The sequence below is a fragment of the Lepisosteus oculatus genome, unplaced genomic scaffold (assembly GCF_040954835.1).
Source record: "Lepisosteus oculatus isolate fLepOcu1 unplaced genomic scaffold, fLepOcu1.hap2 HAP2_SCAFFOLD_52, whole genome shotgun sequence".
In the NCBI taxonomy this organism is placed as follows: domain Eukaryota; kingdom Metazoa; phylum Chordata; class Actinopteri; order Semionotiformes; family Lepisosteidae; genus Lepisosteus; species Lepisosteus oculatus.
In genome coordinates this window covers 1254226-1274277 of record NW_027168064.1, presented here as the reverse complement: position 1 = coordinate 1274277, position 20052 = coordinate 1254226, and the positions used below count along the sequence as shown (strand labels likewise).

The 20052-nt window shown below is 44.2% G+C and overlaps 1 non-coding gene and 1 pseudogene across 1 annotated transcript; both read left to right on the top strand.

Annotated features, from left to right (window-relative positions):
• The first annotated feature begins 16926 nt into the window (after positions 1-16926).
• Positions 16927-16998, top strand: trnag-ucc (transfer RNA glycine (anticodon UCC)). The gene has a single exon. It is a non-coding gene; the product is annotated as a tRNA-Gly (tRNA).
• Positions 16999-18221: 1223 nt separating this feature from the next.
• On the top strand, positions 18222-18374 carry LOC138230889 (U4 spliceosomal RNA; annotated as a pseudogene).
• Positions 18375-20052: the final 1678 nt, after the last annotated feature.

Here is a 20052-nt window from a genome sequence, read left to right as displayed (position 1 = left end):
TCTTTATTACAGGGGCGCTTTTATGAAGACAGAGTCATGTTCAGGTACTTTGCTTGATGGAGGAAGCTCATTTCGGACTCTGTGATCTGCTCACCTGGAAAGGTCTGCTGTACTACTACAAGAGAGAAGTAGGGTCTGGAAGAAGGGACAATTTTATGATGCTTTGGAAGATAGTTTTTTTTTTCTTATACTGAAAATGAAAAGTAGTTGTTTCTATATGGACTCAGTCTTTGGAATTTGTATATTTATACATTTCAGTGAACCCTCAGCCATTCCTTCTGTATTGTAATTCAATTTCTCTTTTAAAATTCCTTCCCCACTTCTAGGACCTGCAGTTGCTGAACTCCACAATGGCTTCTATTGGAAAGTCTGTGACTGAGACCATTATTTATTTTGGAGCAATGAACAATTCTTATATAAATGCAATAAAATCATTATGCTCAAACTATGAGAGAGAATTTTAAGGATAATTTAAGAAATCAGTCTTAGCTTGTTTCTATACACAGATGGTATTATTTATTTTCAAAGGAAACCCGCGAGGATTCCCCTGGTGTGCAAGATGTGCCTGAATACTTTTGATCAGCTTCCTGCTCACTTCAAGAGGGTGTGTATGAAGCACGCCACGGCAGAAGAGATCAGGTGGCCTCTCAACAGGCGAGGGAGGACATGATGAATCACCTGAAGAACGGGGTCATCGTGGATTACCACAGAATAGAGATCAAAGGACACTTTGTGGGCTTGAAATACAAAGAAAATCATGTTCTATGGGACAAGATAAATACAAAACTTAAGCTTTTATTTTAATTAGATTTATTTATAAAGCATAAGCAATCATTTATTACATTAATATATGTGAAAATAACATTTTAGTATCATACGTTTAGTATATTTAGTCCCTAATGCTGAAAGAAATGATCATAGAACATGACATCTAACCTTACCTGCTGTGTTTTTAATCCCTATTGCTCAATGCACGGTGAAAGCATTGCATACATATGTCTGACAATGAGGAATGGGCCCCTGAGACAGTCATTTGCCTGTTTCACAAATGATCGTATTTTACTAGAGATTCTGTTTGGGATTCAGATGTGCATTCGGACAGCAATCCCTTTCAAGAAATGATACGTTCTGGATGAGGTCAAAGGTGCTGGAACACTGTATTTAGGATGTGTTTGCAGAGACTGTGTGTCTCCTGCTTCAACGCAGTGAGAAATAGATGTGCTCCTGTAATTCATTGGTACATGCCCAGGGCAGTAAGCAGTCTGAGGATTTATTTCCAGACGGCATAGAGCAGTGAAGCAGTGAAGTAGTGCCACACACTGGATCATTATATTATTAGAATCTATTCTACTTAAATTATTACATTATACACAATTTGAGTTCATTTTAAAAAGTAAAAGGTAATGAAAGGAATGCATTTTCGTAAGAAAGATAATACCGATATGCATGTGATAATCTTCCTTATATCATGTAGTGCGTCATTTGGACACTTTGTGGGATTGAAATACAAAGAAAATCATGTTCTATGGTACAAGATAAATACAAAACTTAAGCTTTTATTTTAATTAGATTTGTTTATAAAGCATAAGCAATCATTTATTATATTAATATATGTGTGTAGCGGCGAGGCTTATTAATAAGGCAGAATTAAGTGTTCTGAGCCTTCCCAAATGAGGCCCCATTTCTCTGTTCATCTCTGTGGTGCAGCCACAGAGAGACTATTCATGCAGGGTGATTTAAGGTTCTAGGACAGCTCCCAAAGGGGGATGCACTTAGCTAAGCCTGGCTATCATGATCAATGGTCATCCATTGGCGCCTATCTGTCTAGGGAGTGCCAGTTGGACATCTGGACTGCATTACTAAGTGTCAGGACTAAGTGACTCATATCTCACCTTGATCAATCAATCAGGGACTGGTAGGGCTGAGTAACCCACGTGGGACTCTGATGCCCATGGAACTTTCAGCCAATCAATGAGCTGAAGTTCCTCCAGGTAAAAACAGGCAACACAGAGAGCCTGTGAGATTCAGTAAGATTCAGAAGGGAGGATTCAGAGGATTCTGTGGACAATTCTAAAGGGAATTCAAAGGAGAATTCCAGGGCAGGGCGGCCCAGGAGCAGAAGGCTCCCAAGGGCAGGACATTCTCGCAGCGCACCTCCTGACCATCCTGAGACTCAGCCCGGACAACCACGGAACGGCCAGTGTGTCCGAGTGCCAGAACTTTCCTTTGTTCTAAGAGTCTAGAGCGGAGGTTGCCAGAGAATAACCAGAGGATCCACCCGAGGTTAGCACCAGCAGCAGGCCTCGTGAACAGGTCGGAACTGTGGACAGCTGAATCACTATTCAGAACTAGCTCTTCATCAGAAACGAACCGGTCCTCTTCCTGACTTGCTGGGACCCACAGTCATCTTTTCTCCTGTGCACAAACTTTGCTAGTTAAAGCCCACAGTGAGCATCAGCAGCGCAGCATCGCAAGCCGCACAGCACAGCCTGGCACGGAGCCAGAGAGCGCGGATTGGACAGCAACAGCCTGCAACTGTTTCTTTGTGCCCGCAGGAAGATCTGAATCCCCAAAGATTGGATGAGTATTCAACTTCAATGCATTACAGCTCAAGAATTCAATTGTTATCCCAACCAGTTGATATCAATTTAATTCCTAAGAGTTATGTACTTGTTTGAGTATCTAATGTAGAAGTTATAACCAAGTTCATTAACGAAACGGTCTTAATGAATGATATACTGAACGTATGTCCTCTTGATATGTGTAACACTTCGTAACTGACTGAATATATATCTTTTGTATTCTGATAACCCTCTCGATAAGATCTGTTAGGTTTACATGCATATTTTATGTATTAATAAATGTATCCTCGTGTATTAGTACCTGTGTGTGCGCGTTGTTTGAGTTATGTCACATGGTTGGATTCTAAAGCCATCAAAAGAATCAACTTTGTGATTTACTGCTACAATTAATAATTGTCTCAGTAAATGCCCAAACCCTACAGAACTGGTGCCTTCAGAGAGCCACTACATTTAATTTTGCTATGGCAACATTACATATTTGGCGTCCCTGAGCCGGTTTTCTTACATGTGAAAATAACATTTTAGCATCATATTATTACATACAGGTCTCTAGCTTCAACACAGTGATATATATATATACTCAGTGATTTATTGGTACATGCCCAGGTCAATAATCAGAATGAGGATTTATTTCCAGACGGGCTACAGGTAGTGTTGTGAAATACTTCAACACACTGGATCGCAGATTTAGACCCCCTGCACTCTTACTCCTTAAAAACCAAAGAAATGAAGATATGTAGCAATCACATTGCAACAGGGCTGACAGTGACTTAATGCTTATACTAGTGGACTTCTGGTACCTTTAGGGTACGGTGTTCCCTGAAGGGCTCTCAAACCCCGCATTTCAGATGCCTAGCTGTTTCGCTGATGTGTTGCACCTCAGAATCACTTTTAAACCTTACCTCTGGTATCTTTAATCCCTATTGCTCAACGCATGGTGAAAGTATTGCATAAATGTGTCTGAAAATGAGCAATGGGCACCTGAGAGACTCATTTGCCTGTTTCACAAATGATCATATTTGACTAGAGATTCTGTTTGGGATTCAGTTGTGCATTCTGACAGCAATCGCTTTCAAAAAACGATACATTCTGGATGAGGTCAAGGTGCAGGAACACTGTATTTAGGATGTGTTTGTACTTATTCTGTGTCTCTAGCTTCAACACAGCGATATATGTATATGCTCACTGATTTTTTGGTACATGCCCAGGGCAATAATCATTATGAGGATTTATTTCCTGATGTGCTAGGGGTAGTGTTGTGAAATACTTCAACACACTGGATCGCAGGTTTAAACCGCCTGCACTCTTACTCCTTAAAAACCAACAAATGCAGATATGTAGCAATCATATTGCAGCTGACACTCATTTGCCTGTTTCACAAATGATCATATTTTACTAGAGATTCTGTTTGGGATCCGGATGTGCATTCTGACAGCAATCTCCTTATCGCGGCTTTGCCCTTCTTGCCTCTTTGGACAATATCTCTATCTTGTGGTCGTTGTTGGTAATGTCTAGACAATATCTCCATCTTGTAGTCGTTGTTGGTAATGTCTTCTTATGCCCTTTTTTATTTTAATTCTCTATTAGTTGATTCTAGAATCTCTACAATGGAGATGAAAACATCAGTTTTATAGCAGACAATATGACATTATTTATAGTCCAATTAGAAACTTATTACCCTGTTTTTAACATAATAACAAATTAAAATTGAGTAAAACTAAGTTTGGAACACCAGGGAACATAACAAATGATTTTTAGGAAAACCATGAGGTTCTCTGTGTCCAATGCCTGCAAGGGGAGAAAGCTAGAATCCTTTGATTTTTTCAAAATTTGAAAATAAACATCATATAACAACAGCTTTCATTCCTAGGAGTGAAAAATAACCATTTTTGAAGACATAGTAGTTTCTAAAACACTACAATAAAGTTAAAAACATCAGTTTTATATTACATTATTTTTAGTGAAATTAGTCATTTTTTGCACTATTTTTAATAAAATATCTAATTAAAAGTGATTAAAATTAAGTTTGGAACAACAAGGAACACAAAAAAAAAAGATTTTTAGGAAAACCATGAGGTCCTCTGTGCCCGATGCCTGCAAAGGGAGAAAGCTAGAATCCTAAAAAAAAGTTATCAATTCTAGAGCCTAAGAGGAAAACAAGACAAATGTATATCTCCAAATAATTTTATGTGCTTCAGAAGAGCCCAGGAAAGTTTTTTGCATACATGAAACCACGCCCGTTTGCACATAAGCAGACATGGTTGCACACACGACTGCATGAAAGCACACGTGCATGCGAAGTCATCCTGTTGAGCATTTGAAAAGCCGCACCACGCCGCACTTGAAATACAGTGCCTTGCGAAAGTATTCGGCCCCCTTGAACTTTTCAACCTTTTGCCACATTTCAGGCTTCAAACATAAAGATATAAATTTTTTATTTTATGTGAAGAATCACCAACAAGTGGGACACAATTGTGAAGTGGAACGAAATCTATTGGATTTTTGAAACTTTTTTAACTAATAAAAAAATGAAAAGTGGGGCGTGCAAAATTATTCGGCCCCCTTGCGTTAATACTTTGTAGAGCCACCTTTTGCTGCGATTACAGCTGCAAGTCGCTTGGGGTATGTCTCTATCAGTTTTGCACATCGAGATACTGAAGTTCTTGCCCATTCTTCCTTGCAAAACAGCTCGAGCTCAGTGAGGTTGGATGGAGAGCGTTTGTGAACAGCAGTTTTCAGCTCTTTCCACAGATTCTCGATTGGATTCAGGTCTGGACTTTGACTTGGCCATTCAAACACCTGGATACGTTTATTTGTGAACCATTCCTTTGTAGATTTTGCTGTATGTTTGGGATCATTGTCTTGTTGGAAGATAAATCTCCGTCCCAGTTTCAGGTCTTTTGCAGACTCCAACAGGTTTTCATCCAGAATGGTCCTGTATTTGGCTGCATCCATCTTCCCCTCAATTTTAACCATCTTCCCTGTCCCTGCTGAAGAAAAGCAGGCCCAAACCATGATGCTGCCACCACCATGTTTGACAGTGGGGATGGTGTGTTGAGGGTGATGAGCTGTGTTGCTTTTACGCCAAACATATCGTTTTGCATTGTGGCCAAAAAGTTCGATTTTGGTTTCATCTGACCAGAGCACCTTCTTCCACATGTTTGGGGTGTCTCCCAGGTGGCTTGTGGCAAACTTTAGACGAGACTTTTTATGGATATCTTTGAGAAATGGCTTTCTTCTTGCCACTCTTCCATAAAGGCCAGATTTGTGCAGTGTAAGACTGATTGTTGTCCTATGGACAGACTCTCCCACCTCAGCTGTAGTTCTCTGCAGTTCATCCAGAGTGATCATGGGCCTCTTGGCTGCATCTCTGATCAGTCTTCTCCTTTTCTGAGCTGAAAGTTTAGAGGGACGGCCAGGTCTTGGTAGATTTGCAGTGGTCTGATACTCCTTCCATTTCAAGATGATCGCTTGCACAGTGCTCCTTGGGATGTTTGAAGCTTGGGAAATCTTTTTGTATCCAAATCCGGCTTTAAACTTCTCCACAACAGTATTACGGACCTGCCTGGTGTGTTCCTTGGTCTTCATGATGCTCTCTGCGCTTTCAACAGAACCTTGAGACTATCACAGAGCAGGTGCATTTATACAGAGACTTGATTACACACAGGTGGATTCTATTTATCACCATCAGTCATTTAGGACAATATTGGATCATTCAGAGATCCTCGCTGAACTTCTGGAGTGAGTTTGCTGCACTGAAAGTAAAGGGGCCGAATAATTTTGCACGCCCCACTTTTCATTTTTTTATTAGTTAAAAAACTTTCAAAAATCCAATAGATTTCGTTCCACTTCACAATTGTGTCCCACTTGTTGGTGATTCTTCACATAAAATAAAAAATTTATATCTTTATGTTTGAAGCCTGAAATGTGGCAAAAGGTTGAAAAGTTCAAGGGGGCCGAATACTTTCGCAAGGCACTGTAGCTCTTACATTAGTGGTAGACGCAGGAATCGCCTTTTTATTTACGCTCTTACCAACGCGATGGAAAGCAAAACAAAGCAAAGCAGAGCAAAACAAAACGAACAAACGAAAACCCTCACGTCCCGCACTTGCATATAACGCCGTTACGTGCCCAAGCGGTATTGTACGTCATCCTAGCACTGCACCCGGGGGCGTAAGGTATATGGGAACGAGCACACGCCACGAATCGTCTCGAATCACTCCCTACAGCTGTAAGGCGCCTTGAAGCGTGCACCCCCAACATTCTTCTTTGCGCATCTGTGAAAGGTAAACTCTTGAGCAAACTCTGAACCAGCTCTAAGGAAACTAATCTGATTAGACGTTACTTTGACTCATCTTTTTACTCTCAGTGCTGGATTGCTCAAACTCCAGCTAGGGTTAGGTTTAACATTCCCACGCTACTTAGACACTTTGTTTACGCTCAGTGCTGGATTTTGGGAACTTCAGGACGAGTGGGAATTTTCTCCTATCTGTCAATTCTGTTTTGTTTTGGAGACTCTTGGCTGCCTATATTGTACAGTGCAGCGTGAAGGAAACATTTTCCAAAACTGTGTCAGCTCAAAAGTTGTAAGAAAACCTCTCCAGCTGCTTTACCTCTCTTCATTTTTGTCATTTAATGTGACAATCGATGTATAACTGGAGCCTCACATATGCAAATGGTGAGGCTCCAGTTCGACACCACTTTACAGTATATGACAAAAGCATGGCAGACTGTGCCGGACCAGCTGGTAACTTCCGCTTATTTTGACCATATTAAACATTGGAAATCTTCCCACTTGCATTTGTGACACTTGATTTTGGCTCCACCTAAGACACTCTTAAATCTTCAAACACTTTTCTCTTCTCCCGCAACACTCTTGTCTGTCGGCACTGTGTGGCAGCGTTGCAGGACAACCCATCTCACCACGGAAAGGAACCTAACAGCTTTGGTAAGAGAGGAGAAAAGGACATGGCCCGTACGGGGCTCGAACCCGCGACCTTGGCATTATTAGCACCACGCTCTAACCAGCTGAGCTAACCAGCCTCGTAACAGTGCCCCTCTCTGTGCTGCAAAAAATCGAACTCAGGGAATTTCTTTTGTCCTCCTTTGAATAGAAAGCCGTGTAATTCAGTGTACGGGCTTTCTCATGCAGTTTCATGGTTTCACAGCATTATTCAGCTGATTTTAAATGTACCTAAAGGAGAAACATTATTGAAGACCATCAATTACCAAGAGCTTTTGTCAAAGGTTTTGGTGGTCATTTTTAATGACCACAGAGCACTATGACCTCGGTTTTACATCTCATCCAAAAGACAGCGCCCTTTTACAACACAGCTTCTCCGTCACTATATTGGGAGATTGGGACCCGCACAGACCTCAGGGTGAGCGCCTCCCCGCTGGCCCCATTAACACCACTTCCAGCTGGAAGCTTTGTTTTTCCCTGTAGCTCACCCTCATCCAGGTACTGACCTGGCTCACACCTGCTTAGCTTCAGTGGGTTTTCAGTTGCGAGTTGCAAAAGTTGGGATGCAAGTGATGGAGCCGTTCGCTGCAAAAGCCACTGCATTGGCCAGGAATCGAAACCAAGCCTCCTGCGTGGCAGGCGAGAGTTCTAACAATGAACCACCAATGCTCAATGCCTGTACCTTCAAAAAAGATGCTTTTTTGGTGCTGTGTGCAAAAAGCGTCGACATCTACTTCCAGCTGCAAAATGCCATCCGCGGACGCTGTGAATTTATTTATTTAGACACCGCTCAGAATCCCCTGTAAGATTCTCCTTCAATTCCGTTTTGCAGTGCTTTAGCTCTTTCAAAAGGCTTCGCTTTGCTAGTCACAATCCAAGGCTTGTGACAGCATTTGAAAACACTTGCCACTGCGTTGGCCGGGAATCGAACGCGGGTCAACTGCTTGGAAGGTAGCTATGCTCACCACTATACCACCAACACATGCCCGGGGGAGCCCTCCAGGACACCACCAGAGAATGCTCACGATTTCAGAAGCTGTCTCCGGGACGTGCTGATTCCACACATCCTGAATAAATCATGTTATTGTTAGTTGCTGTAGCTAGACGTTCAAATGAGTTTCATGGCCAGATGGACTGTTTCCTCAAGTGGTATAGTATTGCAGTAAGACAGCACGATGCCTGCAAGACTATGTCACGCTAAACGCCACAGATTGTGTTTGTCCGTTCGTGTCAGTCGTCCTGCAGCCACGGGAAGTGGGACACAAACATGCTGCAATGCTTTCAAGACATTAGGATTTGTTTGTGCAACATCCGAGTAGAGTACTTGTGGCTTGAATGTGACTGAGCAAGGTGTTTAAAGACAGAGACTGAAAACTGTTAAAGGATGAGTCAAAGTAACGTCTAATCGGATTAGTTTCCTTAGAGCTGGTTCAGAGTTTGCTCAAGAGTTTACCTTTCACAGATGCGCAAAGAAGAATGTTGGGGGTGCACGCTTCAAGGCGCCTTACAGCTGTAGGGAGTGATTTCAGACAATTCGTGGCGTGTGCTCATTCCCATATACCGTACGCCCCGGGGTGCAGTGCTAGGATGACGTACAATACCGCTTGGGCATGTAACGGCGTGATATGCAAGTGCGGGACGTGAGGGTTTTGCGTTTGTTCGTTTTGTTTTGCTCTGCTTTGCTTTGTTTTGCTTTCCATCGCGTTGGTAAGAGCGTAAATAAAAAGGCGATTCCTGCGTCGACCACTAATGTAAGAGCTATTTCAAGTGCGCCGTGGTGCGGCTTTTCAAATGCTTAACAGGATGATTTTGCATGCACGCGTGCTTTCATGCAGTCGTGTGTGCAACCATGTCTGCTTACGTGCAAACGGGCGTGGTTTCATGTATGCAAAAAACTTTCCTGGGCTCTTCTGAAGCACATAAAATTATTTGGAGATATACATTTGTCTTATTTACCTCTTAGGCTCTAGAATTGATAACTTTTTTTTCATTTTTGGCATTTTTCATCATTTTCCAGAAAGTGGTTGCAAGCCCGATATCATGCGAAGAAACTTCAGGATTCGGGGATCAGTCAATGGATTTTCTTCAAAGTTGGATTTTTGCACTCTGTGGACCAAGAGATGTTGTTCTATAATGTTTTTTTTTTTCAAATTTTAAATGATCATTTTTTCATGGAGCTTTGAAGGGGATGGATTCACCCTCCTTTAGCCAGGACAGAGCTCCAGGAGCCTGGGTAGGATTCTAGCTTTCTCCCCTTGCAGGCACCTGGCACAGAAGACATCATTTTTTTCCTTAAAATCTTTTTTTTTTGTGTTCCTTGTTGCTCCAAACTTAATTCTATTCACTTTTAATTAGAGATTATATTAAAAATAGTGCAATAAATGACTAATTTCACTAAAAATACTAAAAGTAATATAAAACGGATGTTTTTAACTTTATTGTAGTGTTTTGGAAACTAATATGTCTTCAAAAATGGTTATTTTTCACTCCTAGGAATGAAAGCTGTTGTTATATGATGTTTATTTTCAAATTTTGAAAAAGCAAAGGATTCTAGCTTTCTCCCCTTGCAGGCATCGGACACAGAGAACCTCATGGTTTTCCTAAAAATCATTTTTTATGTTCCCTGGTGTTCCAAACTTAGTTTTAATCAATTTTAATTTGTTATGTTACAAACAGGGTAATAAAGTCTTAATTGGACTATAACTAATGTCATATTGTCTGCTACAAAACTGATATTTTCAGCTCTATTGTAGAGATTCTAGAATCAACTAATAAAGAATTGAAATAAAAAAAGGGCATAAGAAGACATTACCAACAACGACCACATGATGGAGATATTGTCTAGACATTACCAACAACGACCACAAGATGGAGATATTGTCTAGACATTACCAACAGCGACCACAAGATGGAGATATTTTCCAAAGAGGCAAGAGGGGCAAAGCTGCAATAAGGTAAAATCATTTTTTGAAAGAGATTGTTGTCAGAATGCACATCCGTATCCCAAACAGAATCTCTAGTAAAATATGATCATTTGTGAAACAGGCAAATGAGTGTCAGCTACAATATGATTGCTACATATCTGCATTTGTTGGTATTTAAGGAGTAAGAGTGCAGGTTTAAACCTGCGATCCAGTGTGTTGAAGAATTTCACAACACTACCTCTAGCACATATGGAAATAAATCCTCATAATGATTATTGCCCTGGGCATGTACCAAAAAATCAGTGAGCATATATATATATATCACTGGGTTGAAGCTAGAAACACAGAATAACTGCAAACACATCCTAAATACAGTGTTCCAGCACCTTTGACCTCATCCAGAACGTATCATTTCTTGAAAGGGATTGCTGTCCGAATGCACATCTGAATCCCAAACAGAATCTCTAGTAAAATACGATCATTTGTGAAACAGGCAAATGACTGTCTCAGGGGCCCATTTCTCATTGTCAGACACATGTATGCAATGCTTTCACTGTGCATTGAGCAATAGGGATCAAAAACAGAATGGAAACAGACGAGGATGGGATTTGAACCCATGCGTGCAAAGCACAATGGATTAGCAATCCAGCGCCTTAACCACTCGGCCACCTCGTTAACAAAACTGGGCTGTCCCAACTGGGTTGGCGCGCTCCAGATGATCTTTTTCTTTTTTTCCCCTCGTACTTGAGGGTCATTTTCCTGTTCCACATGCGATTTCAACATTTTCCTTGGGAGATGTCAAGCCAGCAAGCCACTGCTGTGGTTCAGTGGCCAGCGTGGAGTTCAGTGGCCCTGTTGTACACAGAAAGCACATTGAGCTCCTTGGACATGAAAAGTTCCAGATAAAAGCCATTTGTCATCCTTTCTCTTGGTGTCGATGTTGCTATTGTATGTAAAGGTGGCAACTTGCTCAGCGAGCAGGCGGAGCACACACCGAATGCAGATGTGTCTGAGTGGTGTGTCCAAGTGGCTGCAAAAGGATAGCACTCCTGGGGCGCTGTGGCTTAGTTGGTTAAAGCGCCTGTCTAGTAAACAGGAGGCCCTGGGTCTGAATCCCAGTGGATAACCGCCTACGGCTAGACTTAATTAAATGCAAGTATTCATTTCCTGTCTTTAACACGACTTGTTTTTCTTAAAATGGATGCAACTTGCAAAACATGAAATACAAACCTTGCTAATCAGCGCTAGCAGCTGGCAAAAAAAAAAGAAGTCAGCAATGTTTTTTTTCTTTAACCTTAACCCTGCTAATGGAGATGAGTTAAACGACCGAGTCTATGCAGCTTAAACGGTGCGCACGTCGGGTTCTTAGCTGAAAGGGTGGTAAATCACGCTCACCCCAGTCCTTAATCTTTTAAAGAGGATACAAAATTGAACCTAGTCGCCATATCACATACATCCTGTTCAATGATAAAAAGGTAACATCTATCCTCGCTCCAGAGTAAATCTCACGTTGAGGGCATATTTTTTTTCACTTTACCGTGAATCGGGCTCGGCTGCACAGAGGAGAGAGCAGAGCAATGAGGTCACGGGGACAGGGGAGTCACACGCTGGCTGTTTGAACACGCGGAAGATCACTGAGGGATCCACAGTATATGGACCCTCCGTGTGCAATCAGTCCGCACTCCGGACTCTGAATCCTGCCATCCGAGTTAAGATCTCGGCAGAACCTGAAGCGCAGTTCCTTCTTAAAACGTAATCTGGTGAGCATTTCTAGAATCGTACTTGTATAGATGCAGCCTTTAATGTGTTGCTAGGTTAAAATTGATGACTTCTTGTATTTCAGTAGGCAACTGCCCTCTTGATTTTGGATTTAATTTCTTTATTACAGTGGCGCTTTTATGAAGCCAAGGGACCAGGGAGCTGCCCCAGTACTGGGATGGCCAGTTCGAAATCATAGAAACTATTGTCAATTCCAGTCCCATGTCAGTGCGAGCAGGGATTTTGACATCTTGTTTTGCTATGTTCTGCACCAACAGGCAGGTGGCTCGGCCATTCCGTTCCAGTCTGGGGGTACAACAGACTGCTAGGTTCAGTCTGATAAACTGAGCTGATGGTTGGAAGAAAACCATCTCAGCGTCCATTCTCTGTCCCTTCTTTAGGACAAGGCGTACCGGAAACCCTGCTGCTGACGCAGGAACGATCAGGTCCGATTCGTTTACTACCTGGCAGGCCTGAGGAATCGTCTGACCTGACCGAATGTTCTCGGGGTCACCGCTTAGAGAGTGGGCATCTGGGTCCACCCGTTTCCACAGCACACTGTTTACTGTGTCCAGCTGGGCGCCCAGTCGAACCAATAGGTCTGCACCAATGCAGACTGAATGGGTCAGCTGAGGTGCTACCTGGAAGTAGTGAGCAAACTTCCTTTTTCCGATGGAGATGGAAGCTACACAGCTTCCTTTGCTCCAAATGGACCTATGAGGTGGGGGTGCCCACCACAGAACCTGTGACTGCGTCACCAGGGTCACCTGACAGCTTCGCGACAGGTCCTCGAACAGACCTTCACTGATTATGGACTTCTCAGAGCTGAGGCTAAGAATTACATCATCAACCTGCACTTCTGCCACCTGGACCCCCTCCCACCACCATGGGGTGGTAGTCCTGGGCCCCCTGAGGTACCAGGGTGCACAGAAAGGACTCCCATTCATTACCGGACAGGGAGATCCACTCTTCTTCAGGGATGAAAAGGGGGTGTGCTTTACCTGGCGGGTCAAGCAGCTGCTCGGAGCACTGCTCCTGTAGTTGGGAGACCGTGGGAGTGCTGGCCTGGGCAGGACTTCCCTGTAGTTTTGGAAAGCAAGAAGAGACATTTATTCTCGTCCAGAGGAACCAGGAGGAACCTCCAACTCAGCTATAGTGTTCAGTGGGCACTGTGTGATCACAGCATAACCACTGAATCCCCCTTTTTGCTGTGCAACAGGCTTAGGGTTTTTGACCTGAGCCCACAATTTTCCACGCTGGCAGTCCACCAGAGGCTCCAGCCTGTCAAGCACGTCTTGGCCAATGAGTAGTGGCTCTGTTTTTAACCTAGAGATGTAAACAGGATGCACCACGTTCATTGGCCCGAACCTAAGTGCCACCCACACTCGGTGTGTGATCCTGGCATGATCCTGGGTATAGCTGGAAATATCTATCTTACACGGTTCTACCTTAAGTCTGATGCCTTTTCCTTTCGCTACTCGTTTGAGCTCGCTGAGTAGATCGGCTGACATCAAACTAATTTCAGCCCCAGTGTCAATCAGTGCTTCTCTATCTAAGACGTTTTCAAGAGAAACCTTGATATAAATACGCCTTGCTTTGCCTTTCTGGCTGAGATTCCCTAAGAATTGTTGGAAGCCTGCCTTTTCTTTGACTTCAGGGGCGGGGTCAGCGCCCAACTCAGAGTCACAGCCTTCTTCCAGGCAGGAACCCTCCCACCCAATCAGATAGACTGAGGGAGGGGCTTGGGACGGATCCCCGCCTCCTCCAGTGAGAAGGGGCGTGGTCCCCCTAAGCTCATTCACACTTCTGGTATTCGCTGCGGAAGGTTTACCCTGTCCTGATCTCTCAGGCAGGGCTTGTTCAAGCCTGGCCAGGCGGGCTGCAGTCGACTCCCTTCGTCCAGTCTTCTGATAGACTCTGCCTGAGCCCTTGCCTTCCCCGTAGCGCTCACGGCGGCTCTGACGCTTAGTGCGGTCCTGCCTGCCTATTTTGCGCCGGGGCTTAGCGAGCTCAGGAACCTCAGCTGCCTCGAGCTGAGGCGAGTCGTCAACCCTGCTGGCTTTAGTGGCGAACACGGCCGTTTTAGCAGGTTTTCGCTCTGAGGAAGCAGAGACTTCAGCTCCCCAGGCTTTTTGAGCCAACCTTCTAATGTCAGCCATTTTCATCGCTGTGTGTGCATCACAATCATTTTCCTGACTGAGGGATGCAGATTAGCAATGAATAAACCTTTGAAATTCACGTTCTCTTCGCAACCCTCTTCATTCCGCCCTGCAAAATAAGTGCGCCTAAGCCTCTGATAATAGTCGCGAGGGGCTTCAGCTTTTTCGTGCTTAATATAATGCACAGCAGCCACGGCAGCTATGGGATCGATAAAAGCCGAAAATTCTCCGATCATTGCCTGACACAGCTCCTCGAAGCTATTACAGACCTCCGGTCCTTGTCTAGACATCCACTCGTGGACCGCTCGGCTGGTAGTTTTCCTTACTTACATAGCCTTTTCCTGTTCGGACGCTTCGGGCATAAACTGCAAAGTATATCTCAGCTCATCGATGTAGGTCTCCACATTATTCCCTGACACTGACGGGTCAAACCTTTCTACATCTTTGGCTAACTGCCTCAGGGAGTGGAGGTTAATTTTTACGGTTTCTCCGCGGGCAGGGAGACGGCCGTGATCAGGAGCAGGGGGTCTATGCCTGAATTGACTCGCCCTTGCGTTTCGCGCAGGACTCGGCGATCTCCCCCATGCCGATCCGACCACAGACCCTGGCCGGGAGAAACCTCCTCCCGGCGCGCTGGGTGAGCGCTCCAGGCTGCTAGGTGGGCTGGCATGCAAGTGGGATCTAGTCTATTTTGCTTCCAGTACGGCAGCATCTGACTCCTTTTGCCTTTCCTGGCTGAGCTCATTTAAACTCTCAATTTCTTTTTCTTTTTCTTTCGAGCTCGCTTCCAGGTCTCTCCTAGCTACCTCAGCCGCAGTTTCTCTAGCAGACAAGTCATCTAATTTACCTAAAACTTCCCTGAGTCAGTCTTCACTTTCCTCATTTTTCACTCTCTTTTCTCTGATTATATCCAACAACTCGACTCGCTCCGCCTTATATCTTTCTAGCGTTCCCTGAAGCTTTTGAAACTTTGTCAGCTCGGACAAAGACAGTTCCAGCTGTTTAGCTAGATTTAAGGTGAAACTCGATAGGACCAGAACTGCGTTCACAGACACTCCTGTGTTAAGCTGGTTCGCTACCTTAGCTACTAAATCTACTTGCAGCTTCTCAATATCATCAAAGTTCAACTTTTCGATACCACTCCAGTAACCAGGATTGTCGTCGCTAGAAATAGTACTTATAAGCGACTCCACTTCAGACATTTTAGCAGCCATTGTCATTACGTCAGAGAAACTTTAAGAGTATTACTTTTTTTTTTCTTTTTCCAAAATACAGTATGGAATCTAGACACCCGAGCAGATGGATTTCCAATCAGCACACGTTACACTAAACGCTAGAAAACAGGGGGATTTCTTTACGCAGTTATCAGCACACCCGGTATTCGCGTATAGAAGCCGCGGTGCTGTGCTGAACTTCAGTTATTCTGTGCGACTGATTCTCATTTCATTCTAAACTCGCCCACCCAGGGACGCCATTAAATGTAATGGTTTGATGGGTTTACTGAGACAATTATTAATTGTAGCAGTAATCACAAGGTTGTTCGTTGGGGCTTTTAGAAAATCAATCGTCAGAACAACTAACAACGCACACACAGGGGTTCAATACACTAGATACATTTATTAATATAAATTGTGCACCAAACATATACTAGTCTGCCTGGATACGAGTGGCAGACCTTACTGTGAGGGTTATCAATATACAAGGTATATAATCCCGAAGAGATGCAAACACAAAGAGATACACAACAGAGAATATATGTCAATATATATCGTTCGGTTACCAAATCGCTAATCAGTGTTATTACCCACTGTTACTCTAAACTCGGAAGTAAATACATTACTCATGAATTAAATTGATAACAACTTGTGTTGAGGTACAATTGAATTCTCGAGACGCAATGTAGAACATGGGGTTTACTTATCCACTGTGTATGGATTTGGAATTTCCCGGCACGAACACCAAACCAGCTGACAGGCTCTGTTGCAGCCTCTGTTCCAGCGGTTGTCCAATGGGCGTTGTCCCGGCGTCCTCTGGCTACCGGCCAACCAGTCAAGGTGCAGCTCGGAGTAGGACGGGCGGAGGAATCTGACTGCGGCGCACAGGGCAGTCGTTGCTCCGAGGGGATCTACCAGCAGTCCGGCTGGCTGGTAGAAAGTCTCTATGCACAGAGTGTGACCGCGAGTCCTCACAAGTCACTCTTGTACCTGGGAAGAAGCTGGTTCTTTCCCGGTCCAGCACTGCTTCTGAATAAGCTATTCAGGTTGTCGACGAGGGTCCAACTGTAGGGTCCAACTGTCCAACACAAACACAATCTGTGGCGTTTAGCGTGACATAGTCTTGCAGGCATCGTGCTGTCTCACTGCAATACTATACCGCTGGAGGAAACAGTCCATCTGGCCATGAAACTCATTTGAACGTCTAGCTACAGCAACTAACAATATCATGATTTATTCAGGATGTGTGGAATCAGAACGTCCCGGAGACAGCTTCCGAAATCGTGAGCATTCTCTGGTGGTGTCCTGCAGGGCACCTGTGGGCGTGCGTTGGTGGTATAGTGGTGAGCATAGCTGCCTTCCAAGCAGTTGACCCGGGTTTGATTCCCGGCCAACACAGTGGCGATTGGTTTCAAATGCTGTCATGAGCCTTGGATTGTGACTAGCAAAGCGCAGCCTTTTGAAAGAGCTAAAGCACTGCAAAACGGAATTGAAGGAGAATCTTACAGGGGATTCTGAGCGGTGTCTGCATACACGCAGTCCGATACGGGTGCTGAAAGCTTGATCTACTCTCAATGTCATGCTGCCTTTCCCCGGAGTAAATCTGTTACATTGAAAGAATGCTTCTGGCAGGTTCAAAAAGGGACCCTTGTTAATTGGAGAAATCAATGATTTCGAATGAATTCTGTATGCGTTAAAAGACAGCTATACACAGAAAACATGCAGGACACTGCTCATGATGTTTCCCGAGCCGAAACACAGTGCGTTTTTCCAAGCCATCTGACAAAGCCCGCCCACTGAAAACTGCAGCAGATCGTGTAAAGACGTTCAACTTTGTAACTACTGCACGCACAGGAAGCAGAATAAATTCCTCTTTTCAAACTGTCAAAGGTTTGCTTTGCGAACGCTGCAGGACGTCGCACAATCTCTTTTGAACGGGGACAAACGATTTCTTATGGGGCGCAGTAAGACAAGTACAGACAATTAAAAAGCTCCACTCATGCCGACGATGCAGCATGAAGAAGCGCAACCTAACGTTTGACAGACAAAAGCCGGGCGCCCTACGAGCAATATGAAATCAAACTGACAGCACACGGCGTTTCGCGCTGACTCAAAAGTGATCTCGACAGACGCTGGTATAGTATTGCAGTGATACAGCACGATGCCTGCAAGACTATGTCACGCTAAACGCCACAAATTGTGTTTGTCCGTTCGTGTCAGTCGTCCTGCAGCCACGGGAAGTGGGACACAAACATGCTGCAATGCTTTCAGGACGTTAGGATTTGTTTATGCAACATCCGAGAAGAGTACTTGTGGCTTGAATGTGAACTGTACGTGCCCGCCCCCTTTCCTCTGTAGTGCATGAGTTCCTCCCGGCATGCCCTTCGTCATTGTTCTGTCATCTTGTATTTAAAGGGTTGTATTTCTGCTGCTGAAAATAAGCAACGGTTTTCTCACAACGCCCTTTGTTCCCGACGGAGCCCTTGTCTGTCATGAAATTCTTCAAAACCTCAAGCTAGAAGAAGAAGAAGACGACAAATATGAAGCGTTACCGCAACGACATGCCATGAGACGATCGATAACGATTTCCATAGGATCCCCGCGGTTGCCTGGCAACCGTCAGCTTTGCGCAGTGGCAGTATCGTAGCCTGTGAGGTTTAGCCGAGGCGCAATTATTGCTAGTTGAAAACTTTTCCCAATACCCCGCTTCCGCCGGTTAGTCTTGCAGGCATCGTGCTGTCTAACTGCAATACTATACCGCTGGAGGAAACAGCCGGGGTTCAATGAGCCTTGGAATGTGACTAGGAAAGTGAAGCCTTTTGAAAGAGGTAATGTCGACGCTTTTTTAACAGAGTACCAAAAAAGCATCTTTTTTGAAGGCCTGGGCACTGAGCATTGTTGGTTCAGTGGTAGAATTCTCGCTTCTCACGCGGGAGGCTCTGGTTCGATTCCCAGCCAAAGCAGTGGCTTTTGCAGCGAGCGGCTCCATCACTTGCATCCCCTTGCAACTCGCAACTGAAAACCCACTGAAGCTAAGCAGGTGTGAGCCAGGTCAGTACCCGGATGAGGGTGAGCTACAGGGAAAAACAAAGTTTCCAGCTGGAAGCGGTGTTAATGGTGCCGGCGGGGGGGCGCTCACCCTGAGGTCTGTGCGGGTCCCAGTGCCCCAGCATAGTGACGGAGACACTGAATTACACGGCTTTCAATTCAAAGGAGGGCAAAAGACATTCCCTGAGTTCGATTTTTTGCAGCACAGAGAGGATTGCTGTCGTGAGGCTGGTTAGCTCAGTTGGTTAGAGCTAATAACACCAAGGTTGTGGGTTCGAGTCCCGTACGGGCCAGGTCCTTTTCTCCTCTCTTACAAAAGCTGTTAGGTTCCTTTCCGTGGTGAGATGGGTTGTCATGCAATGCTGCTACATAGTGCCGACAGACAATTAAATGACAAAAATGAGGAGAGTTAAAGCAGCTGGAAAGATTTTCTTACAACTTTTGAGCTGACACAGTTTTGGAAAATGTTTTCTTCACGCTGCACTGTACCACATAGGCAGCCAAGAGTCTCCAAAACAAAACAGAATTGACAGTCATATAATGTCCATTAACCCCGATTTTAAACACAGCATCATGTCTGCCATCATAAGAATATGAGTCCAATATTTTAGAATATAGTCAGAATGTCTTCTAACCTTACCTGTGGTGTCTTTAATCCCTATTGCTCAATGCATGATGTACGTACTGCATACATGTGTCTTGAGAATGAGGAATGGGCCCCTGAGACATTTACCTGTTTCACAAATGATCGTATTTTACTAGAGATTCTGTTTGGGATTCAGATGTGCATTCGGACAGCAATTCCTTTCAAGAAATGATACGTTCTGGATGAGGTCAAAGGTGCTGGAACACTGTATTTGGGATGTATTTGCAGTGATTGTGTCTCCTGCTTCAACGCAGTGATATATAGATGTGCTCCTGTAATTTATTGGTACATGCCCAGGGCAGTAAGTTGTCTGAGGATTTATTTCCAGACGGCATAGAGCAGTGAAGCAGTGAAGTAGTGCAACACACTGGATCATTATATTATTAGAATCTATTCTACTTAAATTATTACATTATACACAACTTGAGCTCTCAGCACCGTACTGAGCCCAGGTGTTTTTCTAAAGCTGTCAGGTGCAGTTCATTTACATGAAGGAAATCTCTTACTGGGTACGATTACAATGCAGTAAGTAGCACAGACTACTTAGGGAGTAGGCTGATGTGTTTAAAAACAACCAGCGCCAGACAGGAGTCGAACCTCCAAACTCCTAATCCATAGTCAGACACATTATCCATTGCACCACTGGCCCTCGTGTGACATTGCAGGGCTGTAACCCAGTGAGCTTAGCACTGCAACTAGTAAAATATTACCCCCGGTCCATTCTTTTCCAAAAGTGAGAAACACCTGTTTTCTACATT